Genomic DNA, 23,313 nt, shown 5'->3' with positions numbered 1-23,313 from the left:
AGCAAGATCCTTTCTCTGGTACAATCTAAGGCATGAGGAAGCTCCCATCTGTCTCTGTGACAATGCAGCAACAAGAGAGACGTCCTTTGGGAGTCTGCAGTAGCAGTTTTCAATGAGGGACACGCCCGAATCCTGTGAGCTCCAAAGGGGACCCACAGAGTGTCGGGAGGGCTGGAGGAAGTCTGGGTTGGAAGCAAGGGCAGGGGAGCATGGAGACATGAGACTGCAGGCCAATGTCTACACCCACAAATGTCAGGTGTGGATATCAGCATGATCTCTCTCGAGGCCACACAGAGCCAGCCACATGTCAGCAGACCCCAGCAGGCCAGAACAGACAAACTTCCTCACCACAAAGCCAGAGAACAGCACACAGAACAAGGACCTGCATTCATAGAAGCCCGACTTGCCCACTGCCACAGGATTATATGATCTCCCTCAGCCCCCAACCCTGAGACATATGACACCATCCCGGGGAAGAGTAGGGAGACCGTTGAGAAATCTGAAAGACTGAACATTTACCCTAAAGAGACTGAGTCATCCAAAAGAAATGATCTAAACAGGAAGAGACAGAAATGCAGTTAATTAGCAAGATTAAAGCACCTCACCCCCACCCCTATGCCCCAATCAGCAGAATTAACAAGCTCAGGGGAAAATTAAATCATTATCAAAAGATTCCCCCAAGCTTCTGAAAAGCCTATGAAGGAATTATATGAAGTAGGAGTCACAGGGCAAATGTCATTTATCCTATTACACTAACACCCAGCACTCAAAAGCCGGCCTCTTTGAAGCAAGGGGACCCTCCCTCAGTTGACAACTTGGACTGATCATGATAGAAAAGACGAGAGCCTCAGTCACTAGATCTTTGATGTCAATACAGATAACTTATTCCTCAGCTGCTTGCTGCTGCTTGCCTTGCCTGGCAAACTGGGTGGTCAGTGATGATGACTAGCCACAGTATCCATCCCTAGTCCAGTTGGTCTTATGTTATTACCCCTCGACTCACATTCCCTGATTCTTATGAGATGGATAAGAAGAAAAAAGTAAATGGTATTCATGAATTGGGTAGATGTTTTAGTAGAGTGTAAAAAATCTGGACTGGGAGGGGGCAGTAGACGACAGAGCTGATACTATTTTGTCACCAACTTTCCACTTAAGGTCCACCATTCAGGGAAAAGAACGTTGTCAAGTAAGTTTGGAGCGCCGGGTTGCATAACGTGAAGCAGACTTCTTCTCGGAAGGGCTACCACTAATAAACCTAATGTGCACATTGCAATGCTGAAAGGGCTAGCGATACGGTTTCTCAAACGTATTCCAGTAGCCGACCGCTACTGGCTGGCACCAGCTCAGGAGACATTGTGGGCATCTCTTCCCAAATCTGAGATAGGCGATGTCACTGGGACTTTGAAATCTTAGCAATGGTGGGAGTATTTATACCACAGAAAGTGATAAACACTAAGAGGGCTTTTTTCCTTTCCCTGGAAAGCTGGTTCTTAAACATTTACCAGCATACCATTTAGTCTCAGAAACCGCTTGTTAATACAACATTCCACAGCATTGGTGTATTAGTATTCTATTGCTGCTATCGCAAATTACCACAAAGTTAGCGGCTTAAAACAACACAAATATATCATCTCACAGTCAGGAAGAAGTCTGACACCGTTTCACTGGGTTAAAATCCAAGTGTCAGCCCTCCCTTCCAGAGGCTATAGGAGATAGTATATTTTCCTACCTTTTCCAGCTTCTAGAGCCATCTACATTCCTTGGCTCGTGGCCCTTCCTCCGTGGTCAAAGCCACCAACAACAGACCTAGTGCTTCTCACACTGCATCACTCTGACATCCTCTTCTGCCTCTCTCTTCCACTCTCAAGGTCCCTTGTGATTATATTGGCCCACTTGGATAATCCAGAATAATCTCCTCATTTTCAAGTCAGCTGATTAGCAACCTTAATTCCATATATAACCATAAATACCCTTTGCAATGTGAAGGACATATGCACAAGATCTAGGGATTAGGATGTGGTTATCTTTGAAAGGCCATTATTCTGCCTAACACAACTCTTGTTCAAGGAACACATGTTGGGGAGAGTCACAAAAGCCCTTTAATGGAAAGTGCATGGGCTACTCACTTTTCTAAATCATCTTGTATAAAGTATTTGTCCCCATAAAGCCTCAGTGAATTGCTCTATGAAATGGGGATACTCTTTTATTTATCTAAGTTGTCTGGTCAAATATGATACTAGAAGTGACATTATCTTAAAAAATGATGAGGTTCTATACCTCTATATCATTATTATTAATACTAATACAAGGTTTTACTAAAGGTCAAAATAATTCCCATAACTTAAAACTCAATCATTCCCTACCTGCATGTTCTCAAAAAGATAGGGTTGGCTCTGGCCCGCTGCGAGGAGGAAAAGTGTATAGTAATAAGGCTAAGGACACGTACTTAGACTTCAGTCTCCAGGTCACTGTAGATTTTCACTTGTGCCTAGATCTAGATTAGACTTCCTAGAGTCCTTTGAATTAATACAAAACCTGGGAAAACACAGGATCTTCGGGCCCTTTGGGAGTAGATCTGGACAAATTCCTCTTTATGGGCCACTCTTTCCTCTCTCTCCTACTTCAACTCGATAACATTTGTAAGCCATAAAACATAAACAAGTGGGCTGAGGTGGGGTGAAGGATAGGAATCACTTTTAATGTCCACTCCCTTTTAGATGTAACATGAAACCAAGATCCTTTCCAGGGAGAGTCATAGAACTAAACACACCGAATCCTAAGTGTTGATTCATGAGTTTATGTCTCTCTGCATCTCAAATAAATGAGATTACTTACTAAGATGTAATTTTCACTTTTTGCTATTTATATATTTGGCACGTTGTCTTCTTTTGCCTGTTACATTACCACCACCCTTGACAAAGAGTAGATGCACAGCTGGAAAAGAGATAAAAGAATGTATTTTTTAATGAACTATAGATTTTACATGGAAAATAAATCTTAATAAACGATGTGTTCATTTGACTGTGTAAAATTTCGAACCCTTTTACTGTCCCGTGAAGAAAAACAAGATCTCTCTGGATGTCTTTGGCGAAGGCAAGTACTTGTAAGTTGTTAGTTATCAGCCTCTAATAAACCTGATCCTATCCCAGGTTAGTTAAATAATCCACCACTCTGGGGTTCCTGGAAGGGGTTCCACCTTTGGAATCTGTGTCAGGTTATACTGCCATCAACAAAACCAGCCAGGCAAGATGGTGACCTGGGCATAGCTAAGATTATGGAACAGAATCACTTTGTTTTGTTGTGAGTCGACTGTGAGCATTATAAGCGTCAGACTTAGTCTTTCGTTTTGGGGCTTTTTCTGATAACCCTGTCAGGGCCCAGACTAACTAAGCTTCTCTGCGCTAGTCCTGCCCCTGACACACTGTGTCATGTGAGTTTTCATTAGCTTTGCCTTCTTGAAAATGACAGAAGTCCTTAGGTTAGAAAAGTATAAGATTCACATGCATCAGGAGAAACAGCAAGCCGTGAAACCTAGAATTGTTTCCACAGAAAATGAGTAAAGAAAATGCTAAAAACAAAGATGTTTTAAGTGGGAAGAGAGAGAAATAATTACAAAATTTGGATATGGCGCCTTTCTTAGAATCTCGTAAGTATTTTGAAAGCAGGTATGTATATGTGACTTTCAGGTTCTTTTTTTCTAGGAGGAAAAAAATCACAACATCTGAGATTTCTTATTTTTCTACTTTTTTCCAAAAAGCTTGGCTCAGGCCCTGGGCTCATTCAACAAGGGCTAGTATGCTCAAAAAATCATTGAGCACAACCAGCATGATAGGACTGCTCAATTAAAAACAGCTATGTAGACTTCCAAAGGAAGAGGACTGTTTTATGCAAAGCCTTCAGATAATAAAGCAGATCCAAGAATATCCCTAAGGCAATTCTGGGAACTCTTGAAACAGAGGCCTCAGCAGGTGTAGGCTGGATCTTCTTCCCACTGTGCTTTCTCTACCTCATCACCAATGGAACTTGATTCCTCCCCTTAAGATTCACCTTCACCACTGAGTGCTCCTTGTTAATATCACCCAGTTCCAATCATTGGTGCATTTTGGCTCAGCTGCCCAGTAAGAATAGCTAAACTAGTTATGTGTTTGCCTGCTATGTGTAGTTTTACATGTTTCATCAGCAGCTGGACATTGTTGAGAGGGTGCAACTGCTTGTCTCCTTTTCACATAAGATGGTAAATTCCTTTAAGGACAGAGACTCTATCATCTTCTTCCTGTGAAGATTCTACTCTTTCTTGTAAAACATGGAACACTTTGGGGTATTCATAAATCTCTTATTATAATGTTAATATGGATCACAGAAGCAGAAGTTTGAGTTCTTTTCCATCAACTGTATTCCAATTTACTCTGTTTTAAAGAAAGGGCAACAAGTCTGTGAGAGAATCTGAGACTTTCTTCAGGGATGGTGGCCAGACATATTTAGCAGATTGGAGATGTATAATCTTTGGGGAAACTGAGCCAACCAAGTCAAACTCTCTCCAAAATCTCAATGACTCTGGAAAGAAACAATCCCAAAGGGCTCTAAGAAAGTTTAGAAGAGATTAGGCAGAGCTAATACTGACATGAGTTTAGTAGGGGTAAATATGACACACATAATCAGCACTCAGTAACATTTATTTCACCCTCTTCTCTCATGTAGGTGAAGTATTTATCACACGTTGAGATGGAAGAACTGCATGTGCATAGAAACAGAGCCCGTGAGGAAACAAGGAAGGACTAATCTGAGCCTTCTCCACAGTACTGAATAAGGCTATTTCAGAAGGAAACCATTCCTCCTGGGTCTGTTTTAAAGCATGGCCAGAATCTCCAAAACTTGCCCTCATCAAGAGAGGAGGTCTGTTCTTCCCTTGAATTTGGGTGGGCTCATGAGAGACTTGACTAAAAGGGTATAGTAGAGGTGACAATATGTGATTTCCAAGGCTAGGTCACAAAAGGCCACGTGGCTGCCACCTTTTTTTTCAGGAATAAACACTCACAAGTCCAGAGTCACTGTGTCAAGAGTCCAACAACGCTGCAGCCACCATGCTGTGAGTAAGCTCAGACCACATGGAAAATCCCGTGCAAGAGTTCCAGTCGATAGAACCACCCAAGTGAGGTCTTCTAGTTAGTTCTTTCTGCCATATGCCAGACATAAGTGTGAAGATGATTGTAGCCTCTAGAGTTTTGATTCATGCCCAATTATTCAAATCTTCCCTTGCTGAGGCCTCAGATATGGTGAAGCAGAAACAGACTGTCTCTGCTGTGTCCTGTCCAAATTCCCGACTCACCAAATATATGAGAATAAAATACTGTTTGATGCCTCCCTTCTTTTTCTGCTATGGAAAAGATTGAAAAGACAGGGCCATTAAGACTATGTCATTTCATTGACTATCAGATCACCGCATTTTCATGATTCAGTGGCAAATAATTTAATTATATCCATCGTCAGAAGAATGAACATCTAGTTCATCTAGTTTATAGTTTCTCATGCCAGAAACCATAGTTCTTATGTTTTGCTAAACCACCAAAAAAGATTTTGTCTCTGGTTGGCAAGTTTATACTACTTGTTTTTTCGTTATCGGGACAGTGGAACACAGAGAGGTTCTATCTTGGGGAAACTGCGGACAGAGCTACATCCTCACTTGCAACTGGTGGCCTGAAGCAGAAATGAAGTGTCAACCCCAGCCTGACAGACCACACTCGAGAGATCAGGTATCCCACTCCTGTCCCTTGAACAAATGATTAGTAGAAATAAGCAGCAAAATGTCTATTATTGAAATAACAGTAAGTTCAGCGATACCTCTATATTAGCATACCAGCTGGAGAAAACATTTTTTACCTGAAGATACTTTGGCTAGAGACTCTCAGAATATTCACATTTTTTTCAAATATTGGAAGGAACGGTATTTAGAATGAGAGGAGAGAAGTTAGAACAGGAAAAAGGCAGAGCAAGGCTAAAAAAAAATCCAGAAAAATGCTGATTTAACCATTCTGAAAATGAGTCCAAAGTTTATTATGTTTAGTACCAGGTGTGCACTGTTTATTCCATTGAATAAATACTAATTGCGCTTCTATTTATGTAACATAAATATATCACACTTAAAACCCCTTTCAGGCTGCAAGCCAAAATGCCACATATTTCAATATGATTAAAAGTAATTTTTATTACTGAGCTTTAATAATATTTTCACTAAATAGAACTGACTTCATTGTTTTTATAATTTTATTAACCATATTTCAGATACCTGAATTCCAGACATATGGGATCCCAGTCTTTTGATTTGGCATGATTAAACCAATTAGATTATTTTAAGAATCCATCTAAGATAAGCTTCTCATTAATATACTTATTCATTATTGAGGGAAATTATTGAGGGGGTGGTCACAATTTGTTAAGCTTTAGTTCTGCTAGAACCCAAACTGGTTTCTCACATGGACCTCACATCTTAGACCCAATTCTGGGATTCCAACTCAACTTCATGGTTGGATAAAATAATTTTAAATCTGACACAATGGACACATCACTAATTTTGTCCATCAAGGAAGAAAGCATAAAGGAGCGACAGATTATAATCAGGTATTAATGAGGCTAAGGATCACTAAAGAAGTCTGGATTGCTCCAGGGTTTTACTGTAAGATGTGGCCGCAGGCACCTTCCCAAGACTTAGAAGAACTAACTCATAAATGCCAATTAGCAATAGGAAGGCAGTTGAAGGAATATGGACACATATGTGCAAATCCATCAATATTCCTAGGAAAAGTATTCAAAATACATTGAGCAATGTCATGAAAAACAAAACACTTCTCACCAAGAACCCATTCTTCATCTTTCCTTCCCATTTTGCTCTGTAGTTGATGAGATCAAAGAGCTATAAAGTGAACCATCTTCAGGAATTTACCTGGAAGCCCATAGGTTAGCCATCATGTGTCCTAGACTTGCTAGAGAGAGCAGCTGTAGATGGCCACAGATTTCTTTGAATTCTAAGCGTTTCCACTGTGCCTGAGTATCATCTCCTCCAGAAAATGTAACTCTTAGACATTTAGCTAAAGTTCCTGACATTGTAAATCCAGCCTAGTGGGCAAAATCTTTGCTCTTGACAGTCTAATCCAATAAATATTTATTATTTTCTAAGCATTTTGAATATCTTTTGTGCTGGCCATATTCAGAGTACCCTATATCATTAATGAAACATGCTTGCCTGATGAGTCATAGAAAATATCCAATTAACCATATGTCTCCTGATGAACCTATCTCTTACAAATTGGTGGGTAAAAATTTAAACAGTATGAAGGGAGTGGAAGAGTACAATATGAAATATTTCAAATTAATGTGAAATAGCAACTTGAAGAAAACAAATTATGTTTTCTTCTGGTTAAATGCCATATTATTAAGTAAATACTTCCCTACCAATTTTTTTCTCTGCCTTTATTTTCAGTTCCAAGTTTGTTTGATATTGACCCCTGGGTTAACTAGAAACTGTAAGTTTGACTTTTTCTTAAATTCATGCAATCTTAAAAATGCCTACTATTATTAAGGCATATATTATGCTCTTGAAATTTTAATTTGCTAAAACAGTAACCTTTAGAACCACTTTCCTATGATCACTTGAACGAACATTGATCTATACAGCTATTTCAGTTCCAGTTGGATGTACCTGGCAATGAAAATGAAATGGAGATTCATTCATATGGTCAGAATTATTTCATTAGGTTACTTGCCCTGGTTTTAGAAACGGCATGCTGCATGTATTTAAATTATTCCTTCTTCTCTTAAAAGGATAAAACCTTGATTGAAATAACTTCCTCCTTTTTTCAGTCAACTACAAGAGAAAGAAATGAATTAAGCACCAGGATTAAATTAATGCTGAATGTAGCCGCTCATAACCACATCTCAGATTTAATAGTGTTAGGAAAAGAGAAGAGAATGGATAAAGAATCAGCTGAAGATACATAATAGGACAACTGGACCATCAGTTAATTGCCTAAGGGTCACTTATGAACCTTGATTAAAAACAGTAACATCTTGATGTGAGAAGTCTACAGGACTTCGTCATCCCTCTCCCCACAAGCTCCCACAGGCTTTGGGGGCCCTGCTGGTTGCCTTAGTCACAGGAAGTTTTCTTCCTTTAATCGAATCCCTCCTCCCCCAACTCCTAGCCTCCTTCTTTAAAAAAAAAAAAGGAGCCTTTGCTCAGCAGACCAGCTCCAACTTTTATAACTCTTTTCTTTTGCCCCCAGCAGCACAGAGCCCAAGGTTTGATGGCAGCTGATTCCACTGTCACACAAGGATTTCCAGAAGAGCTACCTGAAATGACGGACCACAATGCTAAGGCTACTGGCTGAGAAGTTTCTGAGGAATCTGCTTAGGAAACTGACTACATCTCACAAATGCCAGATTAGTATTTGTCTTCCTTTCTCAGATGTCCTGAAGGTGGAGTTCTTAGTTGCATGTCAGAAATAGGAGGAAGGGAATCGGGTGTGGGGGGGGAACACCACAGGAACTTGGCCTCCCTGCAGGGTCCAGCTCTTCTTGGCCATTTCAGTTCCTTTTACTCCTGAGTATTATTTTTATCCTTCTTAAGTTCTCCTCCATGAAATTGAACGAGTTAGAACCAGGTCTTCTTTTTATAACCACATGTACCTGGCTTTTCTGTGATTTTTATTTTTTTTAAGATTTATTTGAGAGGGGGAGGAGGCCAGAGGAAGAGGGGGAGAGAATCTCAAGCAGACCCTGTTCTAAGCCTGAAGCCCTACACGGGGCTCAGTCTCATGACCCATGAGATCACGACCTGAGCCAAGACCAAGAGTCTGACGCTTCACCAACATAGCCACCCAGGCGCCGCCCCGGGGATTTTAATACTCCAGGAAAGCACCACACTATTCATCCCCTCCCCTCCCATCCAGCCCACCACCTTGCCCCCACTGGAGCCAAGCCTGAAATTCACTCTTAGAACTTCGCTTTTTTAGTCCGGTAATTCTCTACTCAGCAGAAGTTGGCATATATCCAAACCACCTGTTTTTGTTCTTAAACCACACAGAATTCCCTCCCCTGGGAGAAGTATCAAAATGGTTTGGGAGAGCACAGTGATCTCATTAGCACAGTACGAGAAGACTTACCAAGAAGTTCTTATTCCCCTGCCTTTCCAACCTCTCTTCACTGCACACCCCCTACTAGAAACACCCTAAGACTATGTTGAGAGTTACTGTTGTAAACTAAGACTGTGATTAATAAGGTCAGCTAATCAAGTCATATACCTCTCACTGATACGGCGTTTACTTCTTTGCTTCTTATTAAACCTCAGGCAGCTTTTGGATTAGAATAGTCACCTTCTAAATGCACCCTTGAGGCTTTAAGCCTAGTAGGTGCTCTCCTGCCTTGAGTTGATCTTCATGTTTAACATCCTCTCACTCTTCCTCTTACCCTTCACGATTCACTAAAGAGCACCATTCTCTAGGAACTCTCTGAAACTCTCCAAGGCTGGATTAAATGCTCAGGTGACGTAAGCACCCCTTGGAAACCTCCCGTATAACCCTTCTTATCACACTGTATCTGGAATGAGGAATCTGGCTCCTTTTTTTGGCGGGGGGGGGGTCGTGTTTGACTGTGGATAGCATTTAAGCCTCACTCTTTCCACTCTCCTTTGTGTCCCACATTTGGACAAGGTGATAAGAAAACCTGGGTGCTCCTCCTTTGGCGCCAGCAGGAGATTGGAACCATGAAAGCCCCTATGTATGCGCACCCACCTAACCAAGGGCTTTGTTAGTCCAGTAAGTCTCCCTTCCTTGCTCTCTCAAGCCATTTCAGATCTGCTGGTGAGGACTGCTCTGTGCACCTCAGAGACCACAATTTTGTAAGCAGTGACTTCTCATAGCCCTCTGTGTGTGAGTGGCATGAGAAGTCTCAACATCCAAGCCAAACTTTGGGTAGAAGAGCCCATCTGCTATGGAAGGTGACCATAACAATATTACAATCACTGATTCTCTTGCCCATGTTCTCCCCTAAATTATGAGTTCTTGGAAGATAAGAACTGTCCGTTGTTTATTTATGGACCCTCAGTGCCTAGTACAGTGTCTCGCACAAGAGTAGATGTTGGCTTGTTGAAATAAAGTACATGTCTTTAGTCAAATCCCTGTTTCCATTAAACAAAATGTAAATAAAGTATACTTTTATGGTTTTAAGGGAACTCTGGTATCATCAAATACAACCTAAACTAATGAGGTATATATATTGCATCATTACCTGTGATGACAAAACAAACACACAGAAGGTTTTAGTTGTTGTTGCTGTTTATACTAAGAAGTTTCAAAGAGAACTGACTAAGGTACAAAGCTAACTTTTGTGGACTAGGCTGAAAGGTAATGAGATCATGACCCTGGGAGGCATTTAAATAGGCATCACTTGGAGATGTCTAGTCTACTCTCCAAAGCGTCAGTATGGTATGTTAGGATTACCATTGATTTGGGTAGTTTGAAGAACCTGGAAGTAATCATGGACACTGAGCCAGGTAGCAAATTATACATACATTTATTACACATTTCACAATTATTGCAAAAATGCTTTCAGATGGGATGCTTAAATTTCAAAGTAACCAGTATCAAAGTTAAATCTCTACCAGTAGCTGACTTTAATAGCTGCCTATAATACATTCAGATCATCCTCTGCATCAATTACAAGAATAATAGGTAAAAACTCTGGTGAACGGGCTGCGCACCAGAGTGAAATGAGGCAATCCTCCCCAACCCATCACTGATTTGCACGGACATACACACAGCCCTGCTTCCTAGCCTTCTGTAGTTCCTTGGGCAGATCTCTATTGGAAGAATGTATTATACTGTATTGTAACTTCCCATGTTCTTTGCCATCTTCCTCCACGCTCATATACCACAGAAGACATGACTGTTTCTTGCTCACTGCAGCTTCCCTATCTCCTAGTATTGTGCTGGTCATCAGGGCTGCATTTTGACTTCCTTAGGCTCTGAGCACTATAGCCTTTATGAGCACCTTTCTCCATAAAAAGAAATGGAAGATGGTATTTTATGACTGTGTTGGTATAAAGATGAATACATGTTATATATTAAAACATTTTCTTGGACCTAAAAGTTCATTTCTTTCTTGCAATTATAAAAGCAATTATAACATTTTTCTGAGCTCCTAAAAATATTGTTGACCTTAACGGCTAACAGGTAAGTTGGCCCTGCTGGTCATATCAAAGGCACTCAGTCCCTGTTGGATGAATGGATGACAGGTGGGAGAGAAAAAGAGAATGCAACCAGCCAGCTAATAGTAAAATACACAGAGTTCAAACACACGTAATCAGTCTAATCATCTGTCCATCCCCACGCACACCCATTATCACTTGAGGCCGTTAGACCCAAAGAAGTGGGAGCCCTGTTGCATTTTAGGGGGCTCTGCTTTTTGGAGTGTCATCCTCCATATTTTCTTCCAAGACCCCTCTTGCACCTGAGACCACCAGGGGCCACAGCACCATCTGGGCTGGGTGTCCCAAGTCTTGGTCAAAGCCCACAGGGATCCGTTTCTGTACCCCACCCCCTTTGAGGTGCCCTCCAACCCTCTAATCCTCCTAATCCTCCTCCCTCAAGCATTGGGTTGACCAGTGCTCCAGGAGCTCCAGAACGTGTGCCTATGCAGTGGTCCTGGGGTTCTGTGGCTGGGACAGAGTTCCCAGGGGTGAGCTGTAATCTGTCATTCCCATTGGCCAGTATAGTAATTGGGCTGCCTGAATAGTGCTGCTGGCTACTGGTTTATATAGATTCTTATTCACAACAGGTAAAGGACGAGTTCAGGCTTTGGGCTAACCTTTCAGCCTTCAGCAGTGTGTGGGCTCTCTGCACCTGCCGACCACAATATATTCTTGGGTCTTCGGCACCTGAGGATGGTAGGGTGATACTGGCATCCTTTACCCAGTGCACCCTCCCTGCCCACAGTGGCACTCGGGATTCTCACCACACCCCCTTCACAGCTCTGCACCATGTGGCAGGCAGTCGTCCAGGGTGGCCACACCTACCTCTTCCTGGGACATCCATCGCTCTCCAATACCAATGAGCCCTTCCCGTCCATGTAGTGACAAGGGCCTCTCTGCATTGATCTTTACTCATGCTGGGTGAGGAACACACTTCCCTTGCAGGAATCACTTTCCTTACTCTGTCCACAGTCCCCTGTATATTCCTCTCAGTGGTGGGCCATGTATGGAAGGCAGGGTGATAGTCAACTTTAAAAGATGTTACGATCTAAGAATGCAGTGATTATGGCCTAAAGCATTCAAGAGGTGACATGTTTGGAAGATGTATCTGTTCTGTTTATACTACGAAGTTCCACACAATAAATTCTATATGACCAGAAAATGAATTATTGTTATTGAATTTTTGAATTAGTTGAAAAATTATTGAATTTTCCTGTGTGCTCTGAATAAGACTTGCATTTGTGGGCAAATCATCAGTAAAGCCCAAATACAACGTTTGAGAGAATCCTTGAAAGCCAGTATTTGTGGGATGGGCAGCAGGCTGCAGGATACACGTCAGGAGTCATGCTGCAGCCAGCATCAAATAAATGAAATCAATGCTGCTGGTGAAGTTTAGAAGCACAAAGATCAACATTGCTTTAATATAAACAGGATCCAAACAGCTATGGTATTGTGAATTAACAGTCATTGCTACCTTATTCTCATGGTAAAAATTATTACATTTAACAATTAAGAACCTGAAGAGGGGATGCCTGAGTCTGAACAGAAAGAGACGGTCTCCGAATAGGAAGAATCCTCCTGTGCTCTGATTGGACAATAAACAAATACAGGAGTACCTCTTCTCTACTAATTATTCTAAACCATCATTGAAAAGAGCTATATGGGAGCTCAATGTTGCAATGCATTTTTTTAAGTAGTCATTATAGAACTAGAATTTAAATGAAAACTTGAAACAAACAAAAGTTTGTAAATAGACACAGACCCTGCAAAACATTTGCCTGGGGCTTTGAATACCCTAGGGGTGGTGTTGATTAAGGAAAAACAGTTGGAAGGATCCTCCCTCCTTTCTATAGAATACATTCCTGCAAGGATATCTATCATAGGATTTTTACCTTGATTTCATCCAGCCTTTAAGGAAGAGGACTAAGGAGCCGGGGCGGGGGTGGGGGACACGACACTATGTAATTAACACATCAAAGCCGATGCCCCTCCCCCTCAACATACCCTGCTAGTGACTGTCAGCTTCAAGCCTTCAGGCCTTAGCACTTTATCATTTTCATGGGAATTACCAGAAATACCCCCAAATAATAGCAGTTCTTTGAAGAATTATAGTGAAACTCAAGCCCTGTTGAAGAGATCTGAAAATTGTGCTTTCACAGTAGAGAGAAAATACTTTCTTTTCCAGGTGCCACTAGAAGAAATGTAGTCATCACCACAACTGCTAGATTTTCAAAGAATCTTTCCAAGGATGGGTCTCTTCATTATCTTATGAGCTGAAGCAAGTAGACATTTCCATGGGAGAGAGAGAAAGTTGGGACAAGGAAGCAATCATCATCTTCCTAAGTGCCCATGTAAGGGCCTGATAAAATACCACCCTTTCTGACACTTCCCATCCATTATTTCACTCCCAGTAAAAATAGCATTCTGTCAGCCAAGACAGAATCAGGAATACAGCTGTTTAAAAATGAGGTTTTCTCCTGATGAGAAGAGTCAGAACAAATCAAGGAAACATATGTTGATGTTTAATGAAATTCCATTTGATGAATGTATGGTAAGAAACACAAGGAGGTAAGGCATACCAAGAGGGAACCAAGCTCTTGTTAATTAGCAAATTCCTGAAGCACTCTGCAAATGTCTTCAGAACACTTAAGATCTGCTACACTGTCTTACAAGTACTTGGTTACATGGCTGGGTGCATGCTACTTCATACTTCTGATCCTAAAGCCCAGTTCATTATTTCAAATAAAATTTATATTTTTGTAAGCCTTGAGATTTCACTACATTAAACTACCCTTAAAGTATGGAGGAAGGGGAGCTAAGTCATGTTTCCCAGCATTTGTGAATACATGGAACTGTTAAGATGAAACATCAGCAAAGAATAATACTTGAACTGCAAATAGTGTTATCAGGCCAAATACTTAAAATTTAAACAACAAGAAACCTGAAGAAATTGAAAGCTGGGCTTGTTTATAACAATGGATTTGAATAGAGAATCAAGGACCTATATAGAGGAGGGCTGTTATTAAGAAATTTCTGCAAGAATGAAGAGAGGGTAACAAAGAACCAAGATGGGAGAAGGTGATGTGAAGACTTGGGTATGAGGGAGGCCGTACTGATGAGGAAGTGAGTGTGTGAAAAGTTGTGGGTAAGAGCTCCAAATCTAATTTATAATAGGAACCTATAAGGGTGGAAAATAATTTAGACAGTATCCAATCAAACTGCTTGTGGTGGGCAGAACAATGCCCCCCTCGAGGTGTCCACATCCTAATCCCCTGAATTTGTAAATATGTTACTTTCCATGGCAAATGGGACTTGGAGGATGTGATTTAAGAATGTTGAGATGGGAAGATTGTCCTAGATTTTCCTGGGAACCCAATGTAATCACAACGGTCCTTATAAAAGGGAGGCAAGAATGTCAGAGTCAAGAGAGATCAGAAGATGCCAGGCTGCTGGCTTTGAAGAAGGGGAAGAGGCCATAGGCCAAGAACGTAGTCAGCCTCTAGAAGCTAGAAAAGGAAAGAAAACAGGTTCTCCTTAGAGCCTCCAGAAGAAACACAATCCTGCCAATATCTTGATTTTAGCCCAGTATGACAGGTAGGACTCCTGGTGCCCAGAACTATAACATAATAAATTTGTGCTGTTTTAAGCCACCACATTTATGGGAATGTGTTACAGCAACAGTAGGAAGCTAATACATTGTCACTCTTACAGTCTAGAGAATAAAATAACTTGCCCAAGTTAACAGAGCTGGTAAGTGACAGAATACTCTACAGCCTAGAAATTTGAGGGGCCAATTCATCACATGCCACTTTCATCCAGATTTTGTCCTAGTGGAGAAATAGACACGTGCCTCCTTTAGACAACAAAACTGGGGAAGTTGCATTAGAGAGCATAGTCTGGACTTGAGGCCCAACTGGGATTCTTAGTCTTTCTCCCCTAAATTGGTCACAGACAAAGCAGCTGAAAAACTGTAGATGCATCCCCTCTGTCCATCCTTTTTGCAGGATAGAGCTTCCCCAGAGAGGCTCAGAGGCTAGGAGAATGCCAACAGTCTGCAAGCAGGAGCTCCCAAGAGAGTAAAAGGGTTATAGATCACATCTGGACAGTGACCTTGAACCTATTTAACCCACCCAAATGGGAAACATCTGAACCAGGGAGCAGACACGAGCTACAAGTGTCCCCAACCTGTCACTAAGAGGGCAGATATGTTGGCAAATTCCGCTTGCTGAGGACAGTGATGGTGGCCTATGTATCTGACTTCACTCCAGTCTGGTCTTTCAGGCTGTCAACTCAGTGGGACATAGAGAACCTGTAAGGAGTGAAGGAATCTCTTGATGAAGGAGGAATTTTTTTCTTTCTACTTTCTTACAGAATGGGTATTGGTATATTTGTAAGAAAAATATAAACTGATGCTTCTCAGGGCACCTGGTTGGCTCAGTGGGTTAAGCGTCAGACTCTCGGTTTTGGCTCAGGTTGTGATCTCGGGGTCCTGGGATTGGCCCCACCTTAGGCTCCATGCTCAGCAGGGAGTCTGCTTGAAGATTCTCTCCCTCTGCCCTTCCCCCTCACTAGTGTGTGTGCACTCATTCCCTCTCTCTCTATCAAATGGACAAATAAATCTTTAAAAAAATAAACTGATGTTTTAAAATTATTTGTGGAGGATTGAAGATTACAGGAAGAAAACAAATATAAACACAAGAATGGCCCCTACTAAAATACAAGTGTATTTTTTACTCTACAGAAAGTTTTGATCTCCCCCTATGTTGCTCCTTTTCCAAGGCAGTTAACTTTATATTACCAGCACTTAGCACAGTACCTGACAAAAAGGCTCACTAATAGTTGTTGTGGGGGATAATAATAAAAAGAAGGCTATCAGTTTTTTAAGCTATATTAAATTATTTAATTCCTACTCAAACACTGCAAGGTAAATAGTAGTATGATCACTCCTATTTTACAAATTAAAAAACTGAGGAGTAGATAGATTTGAGAAGATGCTGAAAGCAACACGGCTGGGATTTAAACCCAGGCATGTGGGCACTAAAGCCTTAGCTACTGACTGGTGTATGCTAGTACTTTGCATCTTAGCCCTGTATTCAGAACCTTAATATCCTAACCGCCTAAGTAACTATTAACAGCTAGGAAGCAACTCACAAACAGAGGTGAGAAATTCTCTCTCTCTTCTCCTCACTTTCTTTCAAGGAAAAACTGTCACAGCAACACAGTTTTATATGTGGATAATAAATTCCTTCATTATCATGTGGCTTAAAATTGTAGAAGTCTTTTTAAATGTAGTTTAAAACACATGCAGTCTAAAATGTCAATCGTTTGTTGTTGTTGTTTTTCTAACGATTTATGCCTGTAAGTTTGGAAAAGATCTCCCCACACAGACAAACTCTAGGTATATACAAACCTCTGAGTCATGTGACAGAGCAACTAGAAATTTGTGTGGAATTACAGGATCGGCTGTCTAACGGATGAACCATGTACCAACCCTTAATCAAGGCTGTACTACAAGAACAGCTTGCTTTCTTCTGTGGTTTTTACTTAGGAGATTGTTTTTCTAATTTTTTTCTCAGTGTTTTGTCTTATTATAGAAAACACTGCCCTTCTTCTGGGCTACAGGAAGGTTATTTTCATGTGAAACTGAAGCTTAGATTTATCCCACTGAGGGTTCACTGTGACCCAACATCATGTCAGAGTGATGCCACCTACTTGAATGAACAGATGCTATCAAGCAGGCCTGTGACAGTCACCATGTCATTTGCTACGATGAGGCCACTGTCTACATTTTTTTTTTTTTTTGCATCAAATTATCCCCCATTTTGCGAACGCTGGGTACAATTCTTTCCAGTTCCGGAATTAAGAATATTTCCGTTTTTCTTTATTAGTTTGCTTATCTCTTATGTACTGTCAGGAGGATTGTGTTTGCTCTTTAAAGGAAAGAAAAACCTTAGGTTGGAAAAATGAGGCTGGGAAGTTGGAATTTCACTTAGTGGGCAGGAAAGGAATTTGGAGACTTTTCCTTTTTATCTCTGAAGTAAACCTAGCTTTGTCACGTGGAATGCTATACCTCAAAAAGTGATACGCCATTACATAATATGAAACCCCCAAAAATAACCTAGCCACAGTGTACAAAGAAAGGCAGCTAATGGAAGTGCAACAATTCCTCTAGAGATTCATTTTGTCAGTTTTCTTCAAAAACCAAAAGAAGATACTGGATCTTTGGAGCTGGAATGTGCTGGTCTGTTTTAGTCCATGTTCTGTGAAGCAGCTCTCCTTGGCAACAAACTCACACCAGCCTGGCCAGAGTGAATGGAAATCTAAATTACTTTAGTTTTCCTTGAGGGAGGGATCCACACTACCATATACAATTTTAATAGAGTGGTGTTCTGGTATAGCAGGAAGATTCATACCTTTCAATAATTTACAAGTGTATGAAGAGGTATGTACAGGAATATTCATAGCACCATTGACTGCAAAAATAAATAAATAAATAAAAAAGGAAAACAACCCAAATGCCCATGAACATGGAACTGGATGAATCAATCGTGGTTTATCCAACAAAGGGAATACTATGCAGCAGGAAAACGAACCATTTTTAGCTACACACATCAACATGGATGAATCTCAGAATCAAAAAAAAAATGGGTGAAAACAACCTAAGTTGCCAAAGAACACACACTATATACTGTAAGATACTATTTGCACAAAGGCCAAAAATAACAAGAAAATTAGAGTTTGGGTATAAATATATCTGTCACAAAATGACAACCAAAAAGGACACAAATAAAATAGCGCTTGTTCTAGAGCAATACAGAAAATGACACAGAGATGGAGAGGCATGTAGGAGATCTCAGCTGCATTGGTGAGATGTGTGCATATAAAATGTATGACGTCTTAAACTGGGTACTTGTGTTCTTATTCTTTGTATCTTTTTTTTTTTTAAAGATTTTATTTATTTATTTATTTATTTGACAGAGAGAGACACAGCGAGAGCAGGAACACAAGCAGGGGGAGTGGGAGAGGGAGAAGCAGGCTTCCCGCGGAGCAGGGAGCCCGATGCGGGGCTCGATCCCAGGACCCTGGGATCATGACCTGAGCTGAAGGCAGACACTTAACGACTGAGCCACCCAGGCGCCTTATTCTTTGTATCTTATACGTATGTTATATGAGAAATAGTTCATCATTTAAGGAATTGGTAGAACCAACTAGCTTGCTTGGCAGAAACTAACTAGCTGTTCACCACCATTTCTTTTGTCTTCCTGGGCACAGAGCTGGCTCCCCATCTTCCAGCCTCCCTTGCATAGGTGCCACCCAGTTATGGGTCCTGGACCAGGGAGGGTGGGCAGAGCACGCTCCCTCCAGGCCTGATCCACACAGCCTGCCAGGCACCCACCACACCATTCTCTTCATGCTCTGTGGCCCGAGTGGCTAGCAGAGTCACCACATGGCAACAAAACCCCGCCCCCACCCTGCACTTAACTGTCCCGTGAGCCGCTGAGATTTGGGAGTGGCCACAGCAGCTACCTTATAACTGCCCAATACACTGGCTATAAAATGATGACCATTCGGGGCGCCTGGGTGGCTCAGTTGGTTGAGCGAGACTGCCTTCGGCTCGAGTCATGATCCTGGAGTCCCGGGATCGAGTCCCACATTGGGTTCCCTTCTCGGCAGGGAGTCTGCTTCTCCCTCTGACCCTCCCCCCTCTCATGTGCTCTCTCTCTCTCATTCTCTCTCTCAAATAAATAAATAAAATCTTTAAAAAAAAAAAATGATGACCATTCAGCCTGAAATTAAGAAGTTCCTGAAATTCAGAACATAAACCAAAGTCTATTCCAAAGAAACAAATCTCTCTACGGCGATGAAGAACAAAATTCCAACCCATCTAAGAAACTGGGGCCGGAAGTTTCCCTTCTTGGAAAATAAACAAGCTAATCCTACTTTACAAAACAACTGAATTCATGGGTCTTAATTCAAGCTAGTTTCTTAGTCTGGGTTCCAGTTCACTTGTGAGGCATGGACAGAGCCATCATATCTAAGCCTTTGGAATCAAGAGACCAGGCATTCAAACAGCAATGAATGATGGGGTCATGCTGAACATTCCACAGAAAGATTACAAGGAAAGAATGAGCAATTACCTCTGGCACCCATATACCCATGGCTATGGAAAATAATATTTGGAAGAGAATGCTAGCAATAGCTGTATTTCCCGAGTACTTGCTTTAAGCCAGGTATTATTATCAGTGCCCTGCGAACACATAGAATCTTCATAACTGTGACAGTGCCCTTATCACTGCTTAACAGACAAGGAAACTGAGGCACAGAGAGTAAACAACAAAGTTCAAGGCTCTTTCAGTGTTAAGGAGCAGAAATGGGAATTTTCCAAAACATGGGACAGTTATTTCCCCTTAAATATATTTGTTACACAGTCCTCCTTGAGTTTTCCCTTAAAAATTCAGCGGGCCCAGCGGTAAATTACAAACAGCACCAACTGAAAGTAGCAGCAAAAACTGAAGCCCATCTCCACCCTCTACAAGCCCAATAATGGGAGCAAAGAGAAGATGCAGCAGGGGAGGGGCTGAGAGCAGTTCCACATCCTCCCCACGACCCCCCTTGCTATGGCTTTTGAAATTCATCAACCTTATTTGGAGCATGTAGTAATAAACATGCCCTGAGTTCCTCTTGGGTGTATAATGTTCCATTAGACATAAAACAAGGGTGGCTTCACTTGTGAAACAGGGTCCTCAGCTCCAAGTTCCCGGGACACACAGTTCAACACAAACATGTCAACTACTCCATTGGATCAAAGAAAAAAAAAAAATCAATATCCTGTTTTCCTGGACCACAGAACTACTAATTGCCTTTAAGTGGGCAATATATTTCAGTGAAGGTAGATGAGCTAATTGCCTTCCTTCCCTTTCCAGAAGTCTATCATAATGCAAGACTTCTGCTTTTATCAAGACTGCTTAAGGAAGAGCATCAAATGTATGTCCTGGAGGTAAACCAAAGAAAGAAGTGAAGACAGGAAACTGAGCAAAAGAGACATAAAATATAATTTCAAAAGCAGGAAAAGATCTAGCAACTCTGAAAACAGCAGGAGTTGAAAATCATCAGAAAACGTGTCTGTGGGTCCCCGCCACCTTTACCTTCCCCAGTAATGAAGCCAACACTAGACAAGTGCTTGTTCTTTTTTCCAGGCACTGCTATAAACATTTTTACATGTATTATCTCATTGAAACCACCAAGTTTTAAATGAGGAAACAGAGGCCCAGAGGGTTTAATTAACTCATGCAAGGACAGGGGGCTTCGAAGAGACACAATGTTCAAAAATGCACTTGTAGGTGGAATCCCTATGCTGTCTGCCACTAATGTAACATTGTGTGTCTGCTGGACCTCAATAAAAAAATAGAAAGAGGTTCTGGAAAAAACAATGCAGGTGAGTTCCAGCATGAACCCTCTAAGCAACTACCCTCTGGCTTGCTGTGGTTTGTTCGCTTAGGGCTTCACATCTTCTGATGACCTTAGTGAATGCTGATGGGGAGGAGTCCAGGTACGCCTTTGCGGATAATTCTGCGTACACAGTCCTTGAGCGTGCTGTCTGGGAGGCATCCTCCTAAGGAGGTAGGAAGAGAAGTTTAGCAACAGTGGAGTGAGCTGCAGAGGCTACCGGAAATCCTACCAGATGGCATAATAGTGTTCAAATAGCGTTGACTGATCTCTTGTGCATCGTGGGGAGAGACAACAGGGAGCGAGAAAGAAATCGTGGATGCTGGTGGGAGTTTAAGAGTGGAGAGAGGGTACAGGGGCAAGAAAGGAGAAAGAGTAGTAATAATTTAACAGTAGCTTCTAGACTGTCATGAGCCATATTGCAAATAGGTGTACTTTCAAATCAATCGTATGTGATTCTTAGAGAATAATATGACAAGAGACCAAAGACATCAGTCCCCCAAATTGCCGGAGTTAAGAAAAGCGAAGTCACATTAAGTTAGGCAAGTTTTAAGTGATCTAGCTAGTTAATGTCAGGGCCAAGAAGAGGAATCAGACTTCCTAACCTGGAGTTCATTGCTCTTTCCATAACCCTGCGCTACAATGTCTAATAAACAAGGTCACGTTTTGATTGTCAGCATCTAAATTTAATATGAGCAGTAGACAGCAAAGTCTTCTGGAGCTTCTAGATGACTTTTCCCCCATCTGTGTGAAGTTGTTAATAACCTGCTGTCAATGAAAACAACTCTTGTCGGCAGCTGAAGAAATGGATTGGAAATAGGGGTTTGAAGTCACGTAAAAAACACAGGTGTTGCTTTGTTCAATTAAAGCCTAACAAGCAGCTTAGTGGGATGAAAGGGTGGGAGGTGGGAAAGGAAAAGGAAAAAGTGATGTCATCCTCGGCTGGAATTGTCGGAGAAAGGATAACAGGGAGAAAAGAGCTACCTAAGCACTTCCTAAAAGGGAATTTGGAAAGCTGGGAATTCACAGGACTACATTTCCTCCACAAAACAATTCACACGTCAGAAAGACAATTTGTGAAAAGATTTCCCGTGTTTTTCAACAAATGCAAATAGGAAGTCTTGGTGGTTAAAATTAAGGATTAGATGCTGGTTGAAGTCAGCAACAAGTTGTGAAGTTGAGGGATTTTTTTTTCCTTTTGCTTTTTTTGGAAGAGAGCGGAGGGATCGATTCTATTTAATTTTTAAAAGCTAATATCCGTGCGCAGTAGAACAGCGGACGTAGTAGGCAGTTTACCTGCGCTACTGTTGTCAGGACTAAAAATGTCTTTTTGGTTTTTAATCATGATAATTTGCTTTTCAGAAGTTTTACCAACAATAGGCAACGGTCCAAAATTAGAACATGTTGTGGACTACTGACGCTTCACTTTAACACTGTCCAATTCTAGTTAGGAATGCCATTTAATACAGGAAAAAGCAACCTTCATTTAGATTCCTTATTTTGCATACCCCAAGGCAAGGAATTCTCAGGGCCTGAAGAATGTATTGAAAAGCCACGGAGAGAGCATTACTGTAAACTCTTTGTCCCCTTTCCCATCTCCATCATCTTTAAATCCAGGTACATTTGTAGTAGGAATTTGTTCTGTGAAACCCTGCAGCAATATTTCTCTTCATCTCCATGACAACGGCTCCCTATCAACTTCTGAAGGAACTTGCCTGTATTGTAAACAGACCTCTCTTGGCAATTGGCCTGTTTTCTTTCTCTATCTCATCTTCCATCTGCTCAAAGGCTTTGCTTCAAAAAGAAATAGGTTGCAGGTGTGTACTTTTTCTTTCTTTACCTCCTCCCCCTTTGTTTCTGAAAGAGGTCGATCTTGGAGATTAAAATTCTCTCAACCAGTGACTTTAACAATGTCACAGAGTGAGGCTGAGTACCTGTGTGTACCTGTGAACCAATATTTGGAGCATTATCAACATGCGACACGCTTGTTTCCATTTTAACACAAGTCCCCCATGGAAGGAGGAAGCGAATACATTTCATGAAGTAAATTCTAACTGCAGAAAAAACCCGCAAAACCATTTGGTGCCCCTGAAAAATGAATCAGAAAAAAGATTTTTTTTCAGGATCTTTCCTTAAAGACTAACATGCCTATCATAGAAATAGTTTCATGGCAGAAAGAGAACCTTACCAGTTATCAAGGTGAGAAAAAATGTCTTTCCTTTGGGGAAAAAAAAAGTCTCTTCTATGTTTAACTTGAAGATTCATGACCTCAAAATGGCATACAATTTTAATCCTCAGGGCTTGGAATGTAGGTTACTTGCCCAATATAATCAATTTGACATTTTTATAAGTTCATTTACTGATACTCTTAAGTCTTTTTTTTTTTTTTAAAGATTTTTATTTATTTATTTGACAGAGAGAGAGACAGCGAGAGCAGGAACACAAGCAGGGGGAATGGGAGAGGGAGATCAGGCTTCTTGCCGAGCAGGGAGCCCGATGTGGGACTCAATCCCAGGACCCTGGGATCATGACCTGAGCTGAAGGCAGATGCTCAACGACTGAGCCACCCAGGCACCCTCTTAAGTCTTTTTTAATTCAATGTCCCAGCTATTGGACTATGTGACTTA

At 41.3% G+C, this 23,313-nt stretch overlaps 1 long non-coding RNA gene across 1 annotated transcript in view; it reads left to right on the top strand.

Annotated features, from left to right (window-relative positions):
• The window catches only part of LOC115941692 (uncharacterized), a 79,279-nt gene extending 68,179 nt beyond the window's left edge, over positions 1 to 11,100 (top strand). The window contains exons 3-6 of the long non-coding RNA XR_014144031.1: positions 4,699 to 4,893; positions 5,626 to 5,750; positions 7,475 to 7,517; positions 8,280 to 11,100. This is a non-coding gene — a long non-coding RNA (uncharacterized LOC115941692). The remainder of the gene's footprint in view (positions 1 to 4,698; positions 4,894 to 5,625; positions 5,751 to 7,474; positions 7,518 to 8,279) is intronic.
• Positions 11,101 to 23,313: the final 12,213 nt, after the last annotated feature.

Source organism: Leptonychotes weddellii, chromosome 3 (genome assembly GCF_054177405.1).
Source record: "Leptonychotes weddellii isolate Sample4059 chromosome 3, ASM5417740v2, whole genome shotgun sequence".
NCBI classification, from domain to species: domain Eukaryota; kingdom Metazoa; phylum Chordata; class Mammalia; order Carnivora; family Phocidae; genus Leptonychotes; species Leptonychotes weddellii.
Note: the sequence above shows the minus strand (reverse complement) of the source record. Positions and strands in the feature narration are given on the sequence as shown.